The sequence below is a fragment of the Ursus americanus genome, chromosome 9 (genome assembly GCF_024610735.1).
Source record: "Ursus americanus isolate L20-20 chromosome 9, mUrsAme1.1.p, whole genome shotgun sequence".
Classification (NCBI taxonomy): Eukaryota; Metazoa; Chordata; class Mammalia; order Carnivora; family Ursidae; genus Ursus; species Ursus americanus.
The window spans coordinates 5,552,312-5,576,264 of record NC_142135.1 but is presented as its reverse complement, the minus strand read 5'-3'; the positions used below and the strand labels follow the sequence as shown (position 1 = coordinate 5,576,264).

The window sequence follows — 23,953 nt, the reverse complement described above, 5'->3', positions numbered from 1 at the left end:
ATGACTCCCCTAGGTCTGGGAATAATTAAATAGGACACCATCTTCCCTTTCCTGAATGGCACTCAGTCTGGAGGGGCTCTGGACAGGTGCAGACAAATTGTTGTACTGGGGATAAGGACAAAACCAGAGACACCTATAACATATCATAGAAACATGGGCAAAGGAGTGAGTGCTTTAGAATTTACGGAATTCTGGAAACATGAAGCTCGACAGGTGGACACATTGCAGAAAAGGGTGGAAAGCACTTTGCAACAAATGCTGAAAGCAAAGAATGAGATGCCAATCAGTCCAGGCATCTCCCATACTTAGTCCCCATCCCACTACCCACCCACCCTCATTATAACTCTGTTCTAATAACTGAGCTCCTCTAATATGTACCACAGTTTCCAAACAGCAGTGTCCATCTGTCCTCTGTGATGGGCCCATCTTGTTCGGAGAACCTTCTCATCCCTATGTATCTGGAAGGCTCTGTTTTTTTGTTTGGGTTTTTGTTTTTTTTGTTTGGGTTTTTTATTTAAGTTATGGTCTCGGCGTAACTTCCACAGAGGGTCTGTCTACTGCCTTCACCACATCTGTAAGCTGGGCTGGGTTAACTTTCACTCCTTTTGGCTCCCATCCTCTCTGACCCTGGTTTTCACCAGAACACTGCTCTTGCACTATGGTTAGTAACGATTTCCTTTTCTGGATTTCACACTCGTTTGTGCGACTTTGCAGGGCAGAGCTTGGGGATTACACACTATGCTTCCTGAGGAAGGTGGCCTCATGCAAAGCCCCTTGAAGTCCCCAATCAGTATTTACTGAATAAGTTAGTGAAAAAATAGGCTTGTTCCTCCCAGCGGAAGCCAGAGGGGGCAGGGAGCACGCTGGCCAGAAGCATGGTTACTGCCTGCACACTGGCAGAGCCTCTGTGTGTGTGTGTGTGTGTGTGTGTGTGTGTGAATCAGCAGAGACCAAAATCGAGATGGGCCATTCACCTACTGTGTGACATTAGGCAACTCACTTCACTTTACCTCAGTAATGGAAAATAAGATGAGAAATCCCCTCAGAGTTTAGTTAAAGACACTGTAAAGGACACTGATATTTTCAGATGTCTAGCACAGAGCCTGATGTGTTACAGGTGGTCTGGAAATTTAATTTCCTTCCCTCCTTCAGTCTGGATGCCAAAGAGACCAGGCTTCGCAAGCGCCATTTTCAGGTGACTGAGCGCAGGCTTGTTCAGAGAACCGTGGGGACACAGTCTCAGAGTTGTTACGAGCTCAAGGCAAGACAGTGAGGGAAGATGCTGTGCACAGCATGGAGGCCCCAAGACTAACAGACACTCGGCCATGGTAGGATGAGAAAGCTATTGGGGAAACTGAATGGGTTTGTATCGTTTCTATTTCCTGTGGCAATGCCATGTTTTGTTGACGCTTCTGGAAAATGCTGCCATGTCTTAGCTGTTGTCAGTAGAACTGAGGGAAGTGTCCTCTGTATCCAGGCAGGGGCACAGGTCACCCGCTGTCTGTTCTGCTGATCTCAGGCATGAGGAAGCATTCAGTTTCTACTGAATGCTTCCGAAGAAGGGAGTTTGGTGGCAGGATCAAAATCCAGGTTCCTTGGTCAGTTTTCTCCAGCTCTAAGGAGACTCACTTTCCAGAACATAATGTGTGGAGTTATAATTCGAATCAGTTTTCATTTAATTATCGGGAGGATAAGAAAATAACATTGAAATGCTCCTGGTGTAGCATCAAGTAAACTCGATTCTGAAATTTAAAAGAAGGGGGAAGAAGCATTTTGAAGAGCTACTCTAATGGACTCAGTGTCCTCACTTAGGAAGTACGTGATTAAGAGAATAAAAGTAATATATTTTATGGCTTGCTTTGTTTTATTATGACTGCTTTATTAGAAAAGGCATTAGCTATTCATCTATGAGTGATAGATGTCGAATAAACTGAATTAGGGTTATTATTAAGGCTTCATTAAGTCAAGCCATTTCAATCACTCATTTATGCTCTCTTTAAATTTAGCATGCTAATTAAATTAAAAGAGTGTTAATATTTGAAAACTCGTCTGGCTTTTGGGACCCAGCTCAAGCCCCACCTCTTCCAAGAAGTCTTCCTTGCCTACTTCGACCTTTCCAGACTGGGTTAGTACCTCTACTGTATACTCCCTGCCCCTTCCCCAGGGCTTAACACCCTCTAGGAGATATTGCAAGCACTGCCTCATGAGAAATTCATAATATTAATGGGTTTCTGCTCCTTCCTATGAGGAAGTAAGATGGTCCAGAATTATAATCCTATAAAACACAACCTGAAAACGGGACAAGACAATGTGAGAAACACATGTAGTCATATATTGGACAACTGCAGCAGAGGACTGCAATCCCTCAGAAAGGAAACACAAGCAAGGAGAACCCAACTATCACCCAAGCTTTCTACCCAAGGAAGTAACACAACAACTTGGCACAGAAGGGAAAATTGAAATAAATGACAGCCATCTTGCTGAGTTGAGGAAACAGATGAAAGTTTGAGGAGAACAGGACAGCTAAGATCTGTGGATTCAACAAGACCCCTTTAGGTCTCTGGTAAGCACCAACGTGTGCATTTGTAGAGAGAAAATGGAAGATAGGGAGCTATAAGACTGACAGCTCCCATTGGTGACACGGGTTGGAAATTACTGGCATTCCTTCCAGCTAGAGTACAAAGACTCGTTGAATATATGGGACTTTCCACAGAGACCCCAGAATGACCTGGTTGTGGCTCAAACCGCGCCACAGGCAGGGTGAATCTTGACCTGCCTTGAAACAGTCTAGAGAAGAACTCAAAGGATCAAATGAATCCACAAATACCTTAGCTTCCTGGAAGTAAATGTCCAACACTCTTTAAAGGAATGCATCAAAATGCTTCACAACATAAAATGGGCAATGGCTGCACCCAATCAAAAGTTACTAGACAGTAAAGGAATTAGGAAAATGTAACTCAGAACACAGAGATGATGGGATTTGCAGGAAGCAGCTATTATAAATATTCCCCAAATGCTCAAGGGTATAATGGACAACATGAATAAGATGAGGAAAATAGAAGATATTAAAAAAATACCCAACTGTAATTCTAAGTATGGAAAATAATATTTTAATACCAAGAACTACTATTATCATTTATCTTTTGCCAGTTTCCACAAATTCATCCAGAGGGATGTTAAGAAGCTGGGCTCTGGGATCAGATGTGTAAGTTTGGGTACTGAATCCACTACGCAGACTGTGTGACCTTGAGCAAGAAACTTAGTACCTCTGTTCTCAAGTTTCTCATATGTAAATTAGAAATAAAATACTGTCTATTTCATAGGTTTGTCATGAATTTAAATAAGACCACATGTAAAAGTTTTCAAGAAGTGACATAGTTAGGTAAGCACCAATTTGGGGACTGAAAGCAAAGTTTAGAGAGCACAACAGCCTTTCCACGGGTATGACAAGGGCTTTGAGAGGTAGAGGATAGCCTTGCACCTGATCCACTAGACCCCAGACCTCACGTGTGTACGAGAGGGTTCATCTCCTCATGCTGTCCGTCAACCTTTCTCTGGTCTTGAGTTCTTGGCTTTTGAGATGCCAGATCATCTCAGAATTTTCTCTCTTCCCAGCCTCTGCACTTTGATGGCTTATTTTCAAATATCTGATGCTTTCATCAAATATTCAAACTTGATCTCCAAGATTGCTTTCTTTGGCTTCAGGATTTGCATTTTGTAGGAAGTATAGAAGGCAATGCCCTGTCCTTCCCCAGACTTTCACCCAGATCAGCTGAGACCTCAGCAACTGGGAGCAGGAGAAGGGGAAGCAGTCATGGCGATGATAGTCTTGTCTCTTGGAATGTCTATAATCCTGGAGCAGGACTCGGTCATGTAATTAAAAATAGAATAAGGACAGTATTATCCAGTATTATCCTCAGAGTCACACTCTTATCTTTGAGTTCAAAGGTGACAACCACATGCTGGCTCATATTGTTATGCCCCGTGGAGACGGGGGACAACTAACCAGCTTCCAGAGCTAACTTCACTCGGCAGAGCAGCTGCTGAATGGACTCCTCCTCTTCCCTAAAAAAAGAGCAGCAGCTGTAGCTGAGGGATAGAGTTATCTGCTATGAAACAAGCTCCTGTGAATACTAAATAAATCAAGTCCTCCAAGCGATCTCTGGGCCACATCTTCTAGATTCTACTTGGACACACACCCTATCTCTGTATAGTCCAGACACCAGGGGGTTTGCAATTGGGCTTGGGTTAGAAAAGGTAACTGTGTAAGGTTCAGAAACTTAAATTTGGGAAAACTAACCATTTTAATAGTCTTTTAAAAAAGATTTATTTATTTATTATTTGAGAGAGAGAGAGAGTGAGTGGGGTGGGGAGGTGCAGAGGGAGAGAATCTCCAGCAGACTCCCCGCTGAGAACGGAGCCCACGCAAGACTCCATCTTATGACCCCAAGATCATGACCTGAGCTGAAATCAAGAGACAGCTTAACCAACTGAGTCACCCAGGTGACCCTTTAATAGACTTTTAAAAATTTTTGGTGAGCAAACACACACATCCACTAGCTTTTACATTCTAAAAGTTCTAATTCAACTCCACTCCCTGAGCTTCTAATCTCTATACGTGAATTAGGAAAAATGACCTAAAGCTTTCTTTCTAGAAATGCCCTTACAGTAGAGATGGTCCTGCTCTACTCTCTCCCATGCCTGCCCTCACATTACAACTTTCCTAAGTAACATTGTCTTTCTCGATATAGATGGGGGGAGAGAAAAGATTCCTTCTACCTAGTCCTGATTCTCCCCTAGGCCATCACCTGTCCAAGGGCAGGAACAAATCTTTTCTAATTCACAGAACTGATTAAGCATAGCAAGACTCCGATCTTTTTTTAAATTAATAACCTTGGAATCCATAAACAAAAGAGAATTTCAAGTAAGAATTGCAGCATTGCATTATATGTCATTTATTTTCTTAAATCCTTCCAGTAAGTTCCTCTTAGTTTAGAACACTTTTGAGACCTGTAGGCTCTGCCTGATGAATCTATTCTATTTCCCACCCTCCACCCCAGTTCATACCACTTCCTCCGGTTCATCTACCTGGTAGCTTTGCCATCCCCTTCTGCAGTCCTTCAGGAATGTTGTTTTCTTGCTTGCTTCAAAGCATTCACGTTTCTGCCTGAAATCCTCATCTCATGCTCTCCCAGGACAGACTCCGGCCCATCTTCCAGGGTTTTTGCCTGTGCTCACATAGCATCTGTCCCAGAAAAGGCTACCAGTACTGTCTGTCACATGCAAAACTGAACAGAAAGCCCCAGGAAGGAGACACAGGCTTTGGAAGCCAACAGAAAGAGTCCCCAATACTCACTCTTTTACTGATGAGCTGAGGGACTTCATTTTCCTTACCTGTAAAATAGAGACACTTTTTAGCTTGGGGGTAACAGTAGACACTCAGTGAAGGGTAGCTGTTACTGTTATTAATTGTTTCCCCCAGTTATTTTAGGGATGAAATGAATTAGAATCAGATTCATTTTTACAATGAACTTGAACAAAAATTCTGAAATATGATGCATTAGATTCTGAATCGTAATAACTTTGTGTGGCTTCACATAGAGCAGAAACTTGAGATAGCAAAGAATGGTGTGGTCTTGGGCAAAGCCAATAAAATATCTCCTAATCTCAATCCATGCAAGGGAACTTAGACTAATATATTTTTTAAAGATCTTATTTATTTATTTGTCAGAGAGAGAGCGCGACACAAGCTGGGGGAGAGGCAGGCAGAGGGAGAAGCAGGCTCTCTGCAAAGCAGAGAGCCTGATGCGGGACTCGATCCCAGGACTCTGGGATCATGACCTGAGCCGAAGGCAGATGCTTCAGCTAACTGATTGAGCCACCCAGGCGTCCCAACTTAGACTAATATTGACCAACGTATTGTTTTTGATGCCCAAATGAAATGATGGCCATGTGACCGCCTTCCAAGTGGAAAAGCACTCATCAGAAGCACCCTGGCATAGTTTTTAAATATAACAAGGCAGGGTTGGGATGAGTGTGAGTCCTTAACAGCCAAGTCCCCTGTGAGAAATGAGATAGCCCCAACCAGCTTTTCTTCCCTTCCTTGAAAATTCCTTAGGAAAACGACAAGCAAGATCCATGTTTCTATCAGACCCTGACTTTGAGAGCACCAAGCACATTTGCTGCGAGCCTCTGTGGTTCCGTGGATGAAATCTCTCCACTTCGGGAAATGACTTTATTGGATTTATGGGCTGAACAGCTCATCTAGACAGTGCACGGTAAAAACTCAGTGCTGGAATGGATAAGGTTATGGTTCCAATTAATGAACCGAGAAGGAAATAAGAAGGTTGCCTATGAAGTGCTTTCCCATGAAGGTTCTGGAGATCAAAGCTGAATGCAGTCGGACTAATGAGCAGCTACTCTTGGCCTGCAGGCTTCAGCCATGGTCGGTACCAGCTCTCCTCTTAAAACCCAGCCCTCATCAGACCTTAGACTCCAAACACTGTCTCAGAGAAAAATAAGTTTGCAGTGTGCAGGTCCCACAGTACAATTTGATTTAGAACACAGCGAAAGGATAGAGAAGGATAATAACTTTCTGAAGTCAGAATTATACATGCGCTCACAGACACACACTCACACACCCACACGTGTGTGTGTATGTGTGTGTGTGACAGTTAACAATTGTATACATATACTAATTATAATAAAAAAATTTAAAACAGCTACACGTGTGGGGTCAAATACGCAAATACATAAATATCATGGTGCAGAGAGACAGATGGACATGATACCCGGGGTAATTAAATTTCTGCGTGAGAGTATTACATTTAACTCTGGGATATTTGTTCGCCACGGTAAAGAGGGGGTTATCTATGGTGGGCCGTTTAGTCTGTTGTTTGGTACTTACACACAGGATTCCTACAAGGAAAGCTAAAAATAATATTTTACCCCTTTTTCTGATCTCCTAATTTTAGAAAAAGCCTATTAAAAGACATGGGCCCATGTACAAGGAGATTAAACCTGGTTTAGATGCCTGTCTCTTTGCTTTGACAGTGCATGCTGCTTCCCCCAGTGTGGCACCCATCAGTCCACGCCACCTCTCCCACACACGGTGACTTCGGCTGTTCTTGTCACCTAACTTGTCCAGAATACTCCCCGAAACACAGAGGAAACCCCACAGGTATATTTTGCATGAAAGAGTCAGATTTGCAGGGCACCTGGGTGGCTGAGTCAAGGTTATGATCTCAGGGTCCTGGGATCGAGCCCCGCATTGGGCCCCCTGCTCAGTGTGGAGTCTGCTTCTCCCTCACACTCTCCCTCTGTGCTCTTTCTCTCTCTCTCTAATAAATAAATAAGTAAGTAAATAAATAAATAAAATCTTTTTTAAAAAAAGAGCCAGATTTGCAGATTCTAGGAAGCTTCCTTAGTCAGAACTACCTAAAATGTCACTGAAAGGGATACATTTCTTTAGATGACAGGTGATACCTCGCTTTGTGAAGAGATGAGCTTTCTTTTTTTTCAATTTATTCAATTGTTCATTGACTAAGCAGTTATTTTAGGAATTCTAAAGACACATCCAGATCCAAGATTCTGTTCCTTTTATTGTTATTTCATATATTGTTATTCCTATTGTTAATTCCTATAATTCAGGATCCTCCACAAGCATTTTCTATAATTCAGGGGGTTTTTTTCTTTTTTTTAATCTTTATAATATTTTGTTTTTCAAAATGTATATCATGACACATTAATAGATTTTGAAGTCATTTTAATGGTTCAGGACCAAAGCTTTTTACTTTTCATGAAATAAAATACAAAATAAAAAATCAATGTGCATCAAGTCTAGAAGGATTGAAGTATTTTCTGAGAACCTCTGTTATTAACAATAAATAACACAGATGCATATAAATAATGTTGTACAGTAGCTCTGAGCTCTGCCAGAAATAATTTGAGAAACACTGCCTTGAAATATTTCCACATTATGCTGCATAGGCCAAATCTAGCCTGCTGCCCATTTTTGCAAATAAAGTTTTATTGGAACACAGACATCCTCACGCATTTACATGCGGTCCGCAGCAGCTTTCATGCAGAGTTGAGTAGCCGCAAGCAGAGACCGTACGGCCCCAAAAAACCTATGAATACTTAGAACCAACAATCTATCATAGAAAATATTACCATCAGAGACTCTCAAACCCATGGTTAAGAACACAGACTTGAGGGGCGCCTGGGTGGCACAGCGGTTAAGCGTCTGCCTTCGGCTCAGGGCGTGATCCCGGCGTTATGGGATCGAGCCCCACATCAGGCTCCTCCGCTATGAGCCTGCTTCTTCCTCTCCCACTCCCCCTACTTGTGTTCCCTCTCTCGCTGGCTGTCTCTCTCTCTGTCGAATAAATAAAAATAAAATCTTAAAAAAAAAAAAAAAAAGAACACAGACTTGGGATGCCTGGGTGGCTCAGTTGGCGAAGGGATCGATCTTGATTTCTGCTCAGTAAGGGTCCCGAAATCAAACCCCACATCAGCTCTGCGCTGGGCATGGAGGCTGCTTGGGAGTCTTTCTCCCCTCCCCCTCTGCCCTACCCCACCCAGTCCCCCACCTTGTGTGCTTGCCATGCTCTTTCTCTCTCTTAAAAACAAAACAAAACAACAAACCAAAACCAGACTACAATCCGACCTGTAAGGGACTATAATCCTAAATCTTTGACTCAGTGTATAAATTCAGACAGGTGATTAGCATTTCCAGTGATAATCTCCTCCTCTAAAGTGAGGGGATAAAAATTAAAGAAATAATGGATGTAATGATTTCCTGGCCCAAAGTAGGTGTTGACACATGGAAACATTATACACACGGCTTATTGAGTTAGCATAACTCCTTTGGTTCATTCACGTATCCGAGAATTACATGTCAGGTGCCATCACAGGAACACGATTCCTTTGCTTTGCTCCTTCTCACTGCCCACCGGCTTCTTCGCCTTCTGGCCTGTGCCTGGTCCCCCTGACCACAGGCAGACGTGCCCACAGCTTTGCCTTGTCTCTGTCCCAGCTCAAGCCCATGGTGTATTTTCACTTTTGCTTCCTCTGTCCTTTATTCAACTCATATGTATTTATTTTTTAAGACACAATAGTTAATCAAATGTAGGATAAAGGCAATCCACTCCTGGAAAATGGATGAATATTTTTAAATTTCATGTGCCTTCAATATCATACAACTTTGAGATAAGAGCGCTTCATAGCTCAAGAGTATGTTTAATAATCAAGGGTCATCTTTAATTTTATACTATCAGATCACTGAAAATGACATAGATGTAAAGTATGTTTTAATATGATTGGCCTATCATTGTTTCCTGTCACGCCTGCGTCATAGGTCAAGGGTACCTAGAGGAAGAAGCAGAGTAGTGCCCACACAAGATCGTTCTGGTGCCCTTCTAAGGCAGAGTTGGAGGGAAATATGTAAGACATTTCTCCCCGCTATCATTTGTTGAGTTATTTTATGGTGCATACTATCCTCCAATACCACTTGTTCCTTTGATACTCACTTCACAGCAATCCAGTAAGGCAAAGAAAAAATCATGTTCTCTTTTATAAAGGAGGTGTCCTTAAGGCCGAACTCTGCTGTGAGCTGCTCTGCTTGATACAGTGATTAGTGTCCCTGGATCCAGGAAGCACTTAGATGAGGCATGGGTCATTCTATAGACGTTTTAGCGGGGGATTTCAGCCCTGTCCCTCTCTAAGGAACTGTGGGCTGTAGATCCCAGCAGCCAAATGTAATTCCACTGTCTAAGGACTCCAAACATGTCTTAATAACAGGGGAGACTGTGAGGGTTGGAGTGTGTGGACAAGCGTATAAGAGAGCTCTCTCTATTTTCTGCTCAGTTTTTCTATAAACCTCAGACCACTCTAAAAGAAATACTATTTCTTTTAAAAGGCTAAAATTAGAGATGGCATGGTTTAGAGAACACAAAGCAACAATGCACGATTAGAACGTGTAATGTCGACGGAGGATGGAGTAAGAGCGCCCGTGGAGGTGAGCAGGAGAGGGATCATGGAAGCCTTCAAGGACAATCAGATGACTTAGGCCTTCATCCCTGAAACATTAAATTATGTCAGCAGTGAAGTAATACCATCAAATATCCCTCTGTGTGTGTGTATGTGTATGTGTGTGTTGTGTTGTAAGATCTTTCAAGAAACTCTTAGGAGAATAGATTGAAGGGACTCAAAGCTCAATGATGAGGCACCACTTAGAAGGATTTGGATGTCCTTTGGTGGACAAAAGCAAGATTGATATTGGGCCTTGAGAACTTGGGCCAGTTGGAATGTAAAGAGGGGAAGAGGACATTTTACTATCTAAGGCCTATGCAGACGTCATGGGCAAACAGAGTTCCTCCCTGGTTTTGGAAGAAGGAGATCCATATTTGCTATGGGTAGTTGCAAACCACAAGCTCATGGTCTGAGTAATAACTTCCTCATGCTATCTATAGTCGGGAAGAACTGGCCTCTTCCTTACTTTGTTTCTGGGGAGTGAGGGCATTGGGGAGATCAACTGCATGCAGTTTGGTGTCAGACCTTTTCAGTTTTATTCATATATTCAACAGAAATAGTCCCCATTGCCCTATGCTGAGGATGCCAAGATAAATATGGTGAACGCTTCAGTTTAGAAATTCACCATATGGTAAAATCAGCACATGAAAACAAGTGACTATACTCCATTAGTGGAGAAATGGACCAAGCACAAACCTGGGAGGTTTTGCCTTTTTTCGCTGACAAAAGGAAGAAGTCACAGAGGTGTCAACTGAACCCAATATTGAGGGATCAGCTGAGATGTTCCTGAGGTAACAGCAGGGCAGGCAAGCTGGACAAAGGGAAGGGAAAAGGAACAGGGACACACTCATAAAGCAGCACTGTTGGACTCATTCTGGAGTTAATGTGTGAAGATCAGGAAAGATCTGGATCACTGCGGACCCTGAATGAGGAAAGTCATGCTCCCATTTCAGGATCATTGGGACCACAGCTGGAATAAAGATACTGGGTAGACCAGAAGGACACCGGGGGAAGTGGCAACAAGAATATAAAAGGTAACAGTTGCCTTGTGGCACACAGACGCAGGGGCCACTGAGAGGAAGAGCATCACGTGGTGCCTCGAGTAAAAGTAAAAGCAGCTGTCTGGGGGTGTCAGCCTGACGATTAGGGTGTGTAATCAAGGCCGAGAGGGGATTTCCTAGAGGACAACCTCTGAAGCTTGACAGAAGAAGTAAGAGTCCAATCTCCGCCAACAAGTCTGCTTACGGAGCTGGTCTAGACATATATAAATAATGCATATATGACATATAAATATTATATATATGTATATATATAATAAGTATTTTGTAATAACTGTGGTCTAGAGAATCAGATGCTTTATTAAGTCCTCTTGTCTACATACTCACTAAATATGAAAGGGAGCAAATTACTGAACCTCAAAATACTTTTATCTATAAAATGTGATTAGTAACACCAGACTCTCAAGGTTCTGTATACATTTTGGTTTTTTTTAAACACATTGAATGAGATACTTATGAAAGTATCTGACCCAAAATTGTCCCTCAGTCTCTCTTGTTACACATCTTCTCATCAAGGCCTCATTTTCAAGAACACGCTGGCAGCATACAGAGCGGGTGTGTTTTTCCTCCGGCTTTATTGAGATATAATTGCCACGTCCCACTGTGTAAGTTTAAGGTGCACGGAGTGGTGATGTGATGCACACAGGGCTTGTAAACGGCTTCCCAGAGCGGGTGGTAGGCGTCGGTTTGTTGAATAAATGAAGGGGCGAATCTAAGAGGAATCTTGCATAGATTGACTTTTGCATGAGAAGGCCTTGGTTTTCCCCAGTTCTAACGTCCTTCTCATGACATTCCAGCGGAGTCTTTTAATTCCTCAGATGTTCACTCACTTCACACTCTCACTTCATTAGCACCATATCTGTTTGTGAGGAAATCTGGCAAAGTTGATTCCTCTAGGCAACTAGTTTGTACTCTTTGTCCTTTGATTGCAATTAATGAGATTAATTGTTTATCTACTTCCCCATTATGCTTTGATGAGGCCTAGTGAGTACATTTTCCAGGAATATAAGTATTTAGTATTAGTGTGTTGTCTTACTGGGAGAGCACTGTTATGATACTGCTTCATTAATGCCTGTACATGTGGTTCAATTAAGATTTACAAATTAGGTTTAATTAAGGTTTATAAGTAGTGAGGTGAACTCCTGGCTGCGTTCACACTGCTGATTCCTCTTCTTATTCTGCTTTCTTGCTTTCTTTTTCTTTTCTCCTTACACAGTCTTAATTGTTCTTAGAAAAGTCAAGTGGGTACTGGAGCTAGACAAGGAAGTCTCTCCCCCGGGCACCTGATTCCACCTACTGTCCCTATTTCTTCCTATAAGCTAGATCCAGAACATAGGTGCCTATAACTCCTTACATCTGGAGTACAACCCACTCACATTATCAAGGAAAGTGCAAGGGCATTGGAGTCAGACTACTCACACCTGCTGTGTGACTTTGGGCCAGTGACTGAGGCACTGTGGTCCTCACTCTTCTCCTCTGAAAACACAGGGATGATAACACCTTCCTTGATAAAACAGACATTAGGTGAACTCATCTTGGTAAAGTATCTGAAACTTGTACCTAGTTCTATCAAGGATCACACTCACTTTTTTTCCCATACCTGCCCTAATCCTCCTTCTGGATGGGGAGTTGTGATTTTTGTCCTGTTTACTTTTATTTCCTCTCTGCTCAGTGTCTGACACCTCATTATGTACTTGTACTTGTTGGGTTTGGATAGAACTGAGAACCAGAATGGTAGGGAAAGTGAGAAAGATATATTAAGAAAAAGAGAGGCTTGGGTGACACCCTAAAGCATTACAATCACACCATGTAAGTGGTAAATATTGGCCAAAGTTCCATTTGCCTTCTTCCTTTATTGATATATTAATCATATATGGTTTATTATTGATAACTGTGATAGTCTCTTTTGTAAGAAATATATATTTGGTTTTCGCCCCTTTCCTGGCATAGAGCTCCTAAAATCCCTTGGAATTTCTTGTGATGAGAGCAGACAGGTGTCTTTTGCTATGTTAATGAGGTGGCTTTTGGAAAATACCTAAGGATGGGGTCTGGTGGTCAAGGGAAACAGCGCTGTGATTAGAAGGTTGGAACTTTCAATCCTACCCCCTGATTTCGGGGGAAAGGAGAGAGACTGGAGGTTGATTCAGTCACCAATGGCCAATCAGTTAATTAATCATGCCTATATAATGAAGCCTCCAAAAAACCCAAAAGAACATATATATTAACCCGAGGGCACCTCTCTCATGTGAGGTACCTGCTGTATTCTGTCCTAAGATGTAAACACACAGCATAGAAACAAAGTGATCATGAAAGTTGACCTAAGAGAGAAATCCAGACAGTGATGGCTGTCTAACATGGGTGACAGTGCTCTCAAAATGGCAAAACAGCTTCAAACATTTTCAAGACAATACAGAGACAGAATCAGAGGATGAGGAAAGCTACAGAATAGACTAGACCAATGTCCATTTGTCTTGGCACACTTGACCACACAACATCGTTTGAGATAATTGGATTGTTATTTAAGGGACAACAATATAATAACAATAATCCTATAATAGGCATATTTAATTAAACTTTACTCTGCCTTGCATAGCATAACTGACTTACCGAATTTAACTCTTCACAGCCAGATATTAAAGTGGTCCCACTAACTCCTGTTTATCAGTACTACTCAAGGGAATCATATACATTCCATTTGCTGGGTACAGGTAAACCTAGGATTCTAATCACGCCTGTCTGATTCCTTGCTCTTCCTAATAATTTCTGCTTACAACACAGTCTACACAATATAAGATAATGACTCCAAGGACCTGGCAGGGATCTCAAATTTCCAATTATTTAAATGACACTGTAAGATTTACTAAGCGTGTCCCGAGAAACTCTCCCTTAGTGTGCAGATAGTTTTCATAGGAGGGAGTCACACAAAGGAATTTCACACATTTTGGTTTAAGTAAATGAAGACCACGTTTGGCTGACATCTGGGCTGTCTTTCAAGTCACGGAATAGTCTTACCTTATCATGAAATAGTAGGAAAGGATAGCAGTGTCGATGTGAAATTGCACAAAACAAAACCTAGAACAGCATCAAGAATGAAAGTTTTTGAGGGAAATGACCTTGACATGGCTTCGTCTAACTCAAAATTTAGTAGACTAGGGGTCTAGGGACCTAATCCAAGACTAGCTGTGCCTCTCTTTGAACCTTTGTTTCCCTCTTTTAAAAAAAAATGTGGAGGCATCCCTCCCTGTCCTGCCTTCCCCTAAGAATCATTAATAAAATCCAGCGAGAAGGTGGATATAACATGATAAAGGCTGGGGAAATGCTTGGTAAATTGTATATGGCTATACAAACATAAGGGGCTATTATGATGTTGATTATCATTGATGACAGCACCGACAAATGTGCTAATTATACTCATAAAATGAAGATGCAAATGCTTTACTCTGGACTTTCAAGAGAGGCTTATTCTTCTCCTAGAAAGAGAGATTATAAGCACGAAATATTCTTTTTTATTAGTACTGCAATAACTGTTCTATGTAATATTAATAACAATAATAAAATGTAAGCCACTTCTGCAGTATTTTCAGGGAGAAAAGAACACAAGAACTAAAAAGTGGAGCGCGCGGGAATGCGTCCCTTTTAATGGCATCTGTGAAAGAGCGACGTTCGCTTCCACAGACCTGTGTCTCACTCCATCCCCCTCTGTGCTGCATTTACCCTGATTCATATTCGCATCCCTTCCTTGTTTGGCATCATTTGTGCCCTCGGTGGATGTATTAATAAAAATGACCATGATGAGCCCTAGAGCTGATTTTCTCTATTCTCAACACACATGTCTCTCCTAAATTGTCCCAGACCTGTCCACTGGTGTTTATCAGTACATTGGGCCAGAATCCTTGGATAGATGTTGATTGCTTATGACAAGGTTCACTTCAGGGGCTCCTGTTGAATTTGGGTTGCACACGCATGCGTGCTCCCCGGAGAAGATGTGACAACTCCGAGTTTCTACATCATTGTGGCACCAGCTGTCCTTTTGTAGTTGGTTCAAGTTTGCTGAAGAAAACACACCTTGATTTTCTAAGACTGCTTCTGAAGGCTGGGCATTACACCTTTCCATCGACTTTAGAGCGAAGGGTAAATGTGGGCCATGTAATATTCTAGGTGCTGTCAAAGACAGAAGGGGGTATCTTGGATACGGACCGAGTAACTTCTAATTCAGCTGCAGCATGTATAGTTTCTTATTGATGTAACAGATGATTACAAAATCAGGGCCTTCAAGCAACACAAATGTATTATCTTACAGTTCTGCTGATCAGAATCTGAGAGGGATCTCGCTGGGCTAACATCAAGATGTCCACACAGTTATGTTCCTACTGAAGCCTGTAGGAAAGAATTCTTTTCTCTGTATCTTTCCCGGTTTCTGGAAGCTTCCTTTATTCCCTGGCACGTGGCCCTTCTCTCCATCTTCAAAGCTGGAAGTGTAGCTTCTTCAAATCTCTCTGTGACCCTGACTCTGGCTGTCCTGACTTCTCTCCTTCATAAGGACGGTGGGGATTACATTGGACCCACACAGGTAACCCAGGATAACCCCCTTCCCCCCACTCAAGGTCAGCTGATTAACAATTAACTCCATCTGTAACCTTAATTTTCCCCTCTCATGCAACATGACGTATAAATCCCTGGGATTAGGACGTGGATATCTTTGAGGCCCAGCATTCCCCTAATAACAGTGATATCACTTAAATTAGGAACCAGTGCATATCACTTGAAATTACAGAATGCTATTCAATATCATGTGATGCACAGCATTTACATAAATGGAAAATCATGGACGAAGTCCAGCCCAGAAAGTAAAAAGAAGGGTCACAATGGTCCCCAAAGGATCAGAACACAGAAGAAGAAAAAGAAAGAAGAAAACAGGCAGCCCAGTTAACTTTACCCTCTGTCATATAGCCTAGATCGGGTACGTTAGCAAGAGCCTTTCAGGAATTTAATTTGCATCCATCGCATGTCGCTAACCTCCCCTCGAACCTTGCTCGTTGCGTCCAGCCAGTGGAAGGAGACGCTGGAGGATACGCACCGTCACACTTAAAAGCCTCAGTCCCAAACCAGCACATGGAATTCCTGCTCATACTCCAGCGAAGATGATAGGAACCTGGCCACCCAAGACTGCAAGGCAGGGCATGGATGACGTTTCGCTAGGACTTGCCATGATGCTACAATGAAGAGAGGAAGGATGGATTTTGGTAGAGGGCTAGCAGGCTGTACCACAGATTGAAGAACTTGAACACCGTGGTTCCATTTTTAGCATTCTGACCCTCTTTCTGACTTTTCAGCTGATTTCCCCTATGACTTATGTGTTATTATGTGAACAGCTTAAAAAATGTGTGTTATTTCTACTTGCTCTTGTATCAAGCCCATTGACATCATATGGGGTCCTGGGACCTTGGCCCACACCAATTTTTTTTTAATAATATTTTTTTATTATATTATGTTAGTCACCATACAGTACATCCCTAGTTTTTAATGTAAAGTTCCATGATTCATTACTTGCATATAACACCCAGTGCACCATGCAATATGTGCCCTCCTTAATACCCATCACTGGCCTACCCCATTCCCCCAACCCCTCCCCTCTGAAGCCCTCAGTTTGTTTCCCAGAGTCCATAGTCTCTCATGGTTCATTCCCCCTTCTGTTTACTCCCCCTTTCTTCTTCCCTTTCTTCCCCTACCGATCTTCCTACTTCTTATGTTCCATAAATGAGTGAAACCATATGATAATTGTCCTTCTCTGCTTGACTTATTTCGCTTAGCATTATCTCCTCCAGTGCCGTCCATGTTGCAGCAAATGTTGAGAAATCGTTCTTTCTGATGACTGAGTAATATTCCATTGTATATATGGACCACAACTTCTTAATCCAGTCATCTGTTGAAGGGCATCTCGGCTCCTTCCACGATTTAGCTATTTTGGCCCACACCAATCTTATCACAACAGACACTTAGCAGAGAAAACAGGGGGAATATTGAGGGAATAATATATGGAAAAGATCATGATTTAAACTCCAAGTAGCAATGGAAAGAGAAAGTACACTGGGGTCTGATCAACCTCTACTTTGTCACTTTCTCCAAAAAAAGATAGAAAACTTAAAAAATTCATTCTCTGTCATTGTCCATCTGTAAAATAGTCATAATCCGGCCAGCCTCGAGGGACACATTGGATGGATGGTGATAGGGTGTATAAAAATGTCTAGTCTATGCTCAACACATAGTAAGTCCTAAATATTGATATAAATCAATTTTTATTTCGCTTTGCTAAAATGGCCCTCCATTCCTTATAGCCTCCATTTTAAATGAACGGAAATTAAATTTGAAAGATTAGCCAGATCCAGCTAAATATATTTTTTCTCAAGTTACTGTAAGTTTTATCCGTGACTTTATTGCTTATATTTCTGAATGGATTTTTTGTTGTTGCTGTTGCTTGGACTATGAGGAAACAAATCAATGCAGCATCAATAATTAAGCAGACAATATTCATTTTGCCACCATCTTCTTGGCAAAGTGAGAGATTGAGAAATAGCTCCTAACACAATCCTTTTAGCAGTGGACATGAAAACATAAATTTCTACATGCAAAGGCCATGGTTTATAAATAAAGCTCTTGCTAATGTGATCCTCAAGTGTAAATTACATCAATATTATACTGTTTCATTATTTCAGAGACAAATGGAAACACATCTCTAAAAGAATCTTAGATGATACTGAATTTAATTTGCAGCTCAGACTCACAGACATGAAGGCTTGGGCAGGATTGAATCTATACTTTCATAAGCTATCATCTTGTTACACACTCACCAGGTGTGCATCTCATGTCTTCCTTAATAATGATAGGAAGTTTACTATTTCACAGGAAGTGGTTTTATTTATGGACAGCTCTGGATATTTCCAACCTGTTATCAATTCATCAATTAATTCAAAATTGATGGTTTCCTATTTCAGGCTAGTTGTTGGTTGGTGACTATAACAGACTCCATATTTTGAGTTCCTTCCACAAGCCGTGTACTATATGCCGTCTCATTTAATCATCCCAAGAAAACTATAATTTCACATTATTATTAGCCCCATTTTAATATGAGGAAAATTATGTTTTAAAAGATAATTTGCCTATAATCACACCACTACCTTGTTTTGGGGGTGGAGACAGAGTCTTAATCCCTATGATATGCTCACTCCTAAAATGAGCGGTGTTCACGGTTTCTGAGAATTGCTGAGTCAAGAGGAAAATGAAAACAAATGAAGTGACATATAAGTTAGCAAGAGTCATAACTGGCGTATGTACACAGTATTATGAGAGCACAGGAGCACAGACCATGAAGTTTTATTTGTTGGTTTTTCAAATTCAATTTCTTCAAAAAATAAGGATTAAAATTTACTACTTAGGATCAGATAAAATGCCATACATCTTAAAAGCAAACTGCATCTCCCCGAACTTTGGGTACTGACATAGAGATGATAGCAAAATTGGCATTCACTCAGTTGGAGGCCATACAAATATAGTCTTCTCACCAAGTCCCATTCACGTGTCAGGCCAGCTCAAGTACCTTCTCCTAGGATTCCTTCTCCAACCTCAGTCTCTTCACGGGTTCCTCCCTCACATGCTGACCTAAATAAAATAAATTACAGAAAACCAACTGGTCCACCAGAGGCTTGATGATGTAGACTGATCCGGGGGAGCTGCCTAGATATTCTCTTAGACAGACTAGCCTGTATTTAAGGATGTGGGCTCTGTGATAAACGAGGTCTGGTGCCATCACTCGTCACCTCTGTGACCTTGAGCAAGGAACTTGGCCTCATGAATCTTCTTTGTTTTGTTTTTGGTGAGATGAGCATTAAAATATCTTCCTCAAATGTTTGTTATGAAGATTACATGAAATAATCCACCTGAAGGCTTTGACAACGTGGCAGGCACACAGGATTACTTAATAACTTGACTATTTGTGATCTTTGGTGAAACTATGGTTACTATTTTGGAAATGCACAGTGAAGGGTGTACCTTCCTCCAGCCAAGCCCATCTTGCCTTTTGGAGTAAGAAGTGATCCCTCACAGGTATAAGGCGTTTGATTATTTAAAAATGCTTTCCCATTAATGATCTCACTGAATCCACACACTAACGTAGGAGATAGGCCATATTCTCAGTATGATGATGAAAACCGAGATTGAGAAAAATTAACAGACATTCCTGGAATTTTCTGGTGATTTTCCAAGGCATAATGTGATGTAAAATGGAAGCACTAAATTATACTAATGGTGTCTTCTTAAACTACAAAACTTTCTTTACTTTGTGTGCTTAAACGTTTTTAAACAATAAATTTTGCTATCACCAATTTATTGAGATTGATTTTACTAATTAATATTTCAAAGCATTTGCTTCATTTAATAAGACAAAGTCAGCCCCACTGCATTTCAATGTTAGCTATAATTAATGATGATATTATGAAAATTAATGGTTTTCCATTACCCATTATGACATCATCAGTGCTAATGATCTGTTTATTGCCTCTTTGCTGATGGCAGTTAAAAGAAGCCACGTTTTAAAGAGGAGAGAAAAAGCTTAAATCATGTTCAAACCAGTAAAATACTTTACACTTAGAGAAGATTTTATTCTGAAATCACCCAGCAAACAGGGTAAAAGAGATAACCAATATTCCAAAAGCACAAGGCATTTTCTGGCTGCTGGTCTGAAATAATTGATTGATACAATGAAGCAACATTGTCTAAGTATAATCTTCCCTAACCATTCTTCCAGTGAGACGTCATTTCTAACATCTACAAGACTCTTCTGCAGAACTTGAAGAGGGAAAATGGGAAAAGAAAAAAGTTACTAGGGATGATTGGGTTTGTATATACCCATTAAACCCACACACACAAAGTAAATAAAATGAACACCCTTATTGAATACACTTGAAACGAGAACTCCAGATGTCAGTTTCACAGCATCAAAGGTGGAGCCGGAACCTCTTAAATGTAAACATTGCTGCCATGTTAATAATTCATGCATTGCCAGAAACAACTATCCTGAGGAGTGTGGGTAGGAATATTGCCCAATTTCACCTGTGGCTTAGATAAAAGAATTGGGAGGTTTTTATTTATAGCAACATTGATTCAAAAGATTTTATGTTAATAATTGATGGATTAGACGATGATGAATTTGCAAACAAAGCAGATGGAATCAGAAGGTTAGAGCTGGAGCTCATCTCGTAAACCCTCTTTCTCAGCAGAGAGAAAACTGGCAACATGAATATTTCAGGGGCACGTTGAGTAAGTCGAGCATCAGGACTAACACTTTGACGTCCTGACTCCTCGGATCAGCCCCCATTTCCCATCACCTCTCACAGGCACAAAGGTGAGCGTTCGTTGAGAGTTCAAGAAAAGAAAAAGAGTGGGTAAGACAAAGGCTTTGTCTTCTTTGCAAAAGTAAACAAATAAGAATGGTATTAGTTTTTTCTACAGGAAGATTATGACCTTTGTATCTTCCACTTTATGGTTTCTAGGGTTGATTTGTTTCATCTTGTTGACCTGTTGTGTGTCCCCTCCCAACTCACTGCTTTTAGTGAGTTGCCCTCAAAGGTGAAATGTCAACCCAATGTGGCCTCTCAGAGAAAGGATATCAGCTCTTCAATCACAGATATTGATTTGCTGGGCTCTCATGTTACAGCGTGCAAACACACTATCAAATCTCTTTGTGAAAAGCATAAACTGTTAAAACATCTAAGCCTTCAGTCTCACTGTAAATAATGCCCATGAGAGCCCTTTGTTTAACCTGGGGTATATTTTACTGACCATTAGTACAATAATCTAGAATGTCCATTATCTCAAATTGTTAATGACAGAATTTTCAGTTTCCTAAAGGACCTCATGCATAACAAATATAATAGGACTAAATAAAGACATCGAGCTAAGACATTCCGCTAACTAAGCTGAATATGACCCAGGGGTCTGAGCCTTGGATTGGATTTAAAGTGACACAGTTCCAATTAACCAGTGAATCATGGAGCAAAATTTTCGAGTGGAAATGTTTACAATAGTTCTCTGCTCTACCCAGATACCCAGGGCATTCTATGCTCTGTAGGGGCAGAATTTTGTCTCGCTCGTCATTACTAAGTGTCAGACGTGTAGTAAACTGCTCATAAATACTTGCTGAATAAATCAGAAACTTACACAGACTGAAAATCCCTATGAGGGCCACTCACCCAAGACCTACTAAAAGAGGGTGTCTTTAGGAATAGCATTCATTTTTATTAGTTCCAAAGATAATATGATACTCAACCAGTGCTAAAAATCATGATTTTAGAGATATGCCATCCTGAACAGACCAGCTTTTTTTTTTTTTCCTCCTGATTTCAGAAGCCAGATGGCATACGACTTGGGTCTTGAGCATGAGGATTCCAGGGGAAAGGACAAAGGAGATGGTTGGGCAGCTTTTCTCCCTTTCCACAGTCCCTTTATTTGGTAAATAATACCAAGAAATGCTGGACGCCTGAGTGGCTCAGTTGGTTAAGCATCTGCCTTGGGCTCAGGGCTCAGGTCATGATCCCCGGGTCCTGGGATCGAGTTCCGTGTCAGGCTCCTTGCTCAGTGGGGAGCCTGCTTCTCCCTCTCCCCCTCTCTCCACTTGTTCTCTCTTTATCTCTCTCAGATAAATAAATAAAATCTTTTTAAAAATAATACAGAGAAACTTTAACCAGATGCCCTACTTATTTAAATCAACATGGAATCTACCCATCTGCTAAGGCCGCCAGTCCCAAGCCATAATTAACCACAACAAAAATTCCATGCAATGACTATCTAGGATTTTATAATCTGCCATCATTTTCATGAGATTTGTTTTAAATTTTCACCCTAACAGTAATCCTAGAGGTAGGTATTGTTATTATCCTAACTGTGAGGGAAAATAATCTCGTCTTACTGAATTATTCAGAGCTATTTGGTAACAAGTGACATAATTCCAACTCAAATTCATGAACGCAAAGACAGTAATTCATTGGCCTCAACGCTCCATGCCTTGGGTAGAGGGGGTAGAGAGATAATGTGTCTCCTGGTTCCAGAACGAAGGAGCATTTTCTCAGCTTCCTCCTCTAGCTCCACGTCCTCCCGTCTCCCTCTGCCTGTCCTGGGTCAGTGGACAGGAGTGAGATGGGGTTTTCTCAATGACAGACTCTCCAGAATCCAATATAGTGAGAGTATAATAGAGTAGCTCTCCAGTGGACAAAAGCAAACCACACAGATTATTGCAGGGACAAATATAAGAAATATTCATTAGGTTAAAAAGCTTAGGTCCTTAGGGTCTTCTGGGGTTCTTTGGAGCCAGAGGCGTCCTGAAATTGTAGATCACCCACATAGGCTTTGAGACATGCTTCAGATGTTTTTGTTTCGTTTGTTTGTGTTCTGGAAGTCTCACAACCACCCTCAAAATTGAAAGTATTGTAGAATAGATCTATGGCCTGTGGTGACAATATCTACAGAGAACCTTGCTTCATGGTGTTCTGGGAAAAAAACTTCCAACTTGGCCATACTTTTCTGTATGGCTGTGAATATAATTATGCTTCTGAATACCCTGGTAGTACTGTCATGTAGGGGACCATCGGTGGAGACTTCCATACAAAATTGAGACGTTTTCTTTGTAGAAAATCTTAATCAACACTTTCACGGCGTCCAAAGACGTGACACTGTGATTGCAAAAAGCTCTAGCGATCCAAATCACATATTTATAAGAAACTTTGGTTTAGGGGCACCTGGGTGGCTCAGTTGGTTGGGTGTCTGCCTTGGGGTTAGGTCATGATCAAAGGGTTCTAGGATCGAGCTCCGTATCGGGCTCTCTACTCAGTGGAGAGCCTGCTTCCCCTCCCTCTCCTTCTGTCTAGCACTCTGCCTGCTTGTGCTCTCTCTCTCTCAAATAAATAAATACAATCTTAAAAAAAAATACTTGGTTTAGAAGGTGACAAAATCCTCACCAGCAGTCGGTCAGATTTCTTTACAAGCCATGATTATGTGCCAACGAGTCATGTTTGGTTAGAAGGTGACGATCTCTAAGGTTCTACAGATTCTAAGTATTATGGAACTATTCCATATGGACTAATGAGAGGCTCTGTCTCCTTAAGGTTTGGCTTCTGAGCAACTTTGGTTTCCACGTGACAGACCTAATAGCCACCGATTTTGTGATATCTATTTGTTTGACCTGACACTGTCTCCTATTCCTATGAATTTATCAGTGCCACCAAAATCACGCACTTACCAATAAATTATTCACTATTCAAAACAAAGCTTCTATCCATCTGACGCTGAACACTGCCAGATCGCCACACGGAACATTTAACTACCCTACTGCTGTCAACCATACTAATTCACTTTACCCTAGAAAATAAGACCCCAGACAAAACTTGACTTGTGAACACTTCCCGGGGCCCCAAACGGACATTTTTCCTCAAATGGTGCAGGGAGACAAGTGTTAGAGGTCGCTGTGATTCAGGTGGGGGAGTGAGAGCTGGGGTGAGGTGTGGTTGGAATCGGTAGGGGGCAGGATCAAGCAGGGGATGAGTGAGGACAGTAGGAGGAGCTTGAAGTCACACAGGGCACGGAGAGACAGAAAATGGTGGAGGCAAAGGGGTACAGCAGAACAAGAAGGCCAAGCCCCACATGCTGATGGAGGTGAAGAAGTAGCCAGCGCATCTGTACCTGGAAGAGGATGGTGTCAGGCAGAGGGACTAGAATGTGAAAATCCTGCTCTCTAGGAAGCTTTAAGGAAAGTAACGCAAAACGAACCCAGGAGCCTGGGGCAATGGGAGATGAAGAAGCCACCGAGAACTTGAGAC

General features: G+C 41.5%; 1 pseudogene; it reads left to right on the top strand.

The window, feature by feature from the left end:
* The first annotated feature begins 9,982 nt into the window (after positions 1-9,982).
* LOC123801913 (mitochondrial inner membrane protease subunit 1 pseudogene) lies at positions 9,983-23,382 on the top strand (annotated as a pseudogene).
* Positions 23,383-23,953: the final 571 nt, after the last annotated feature.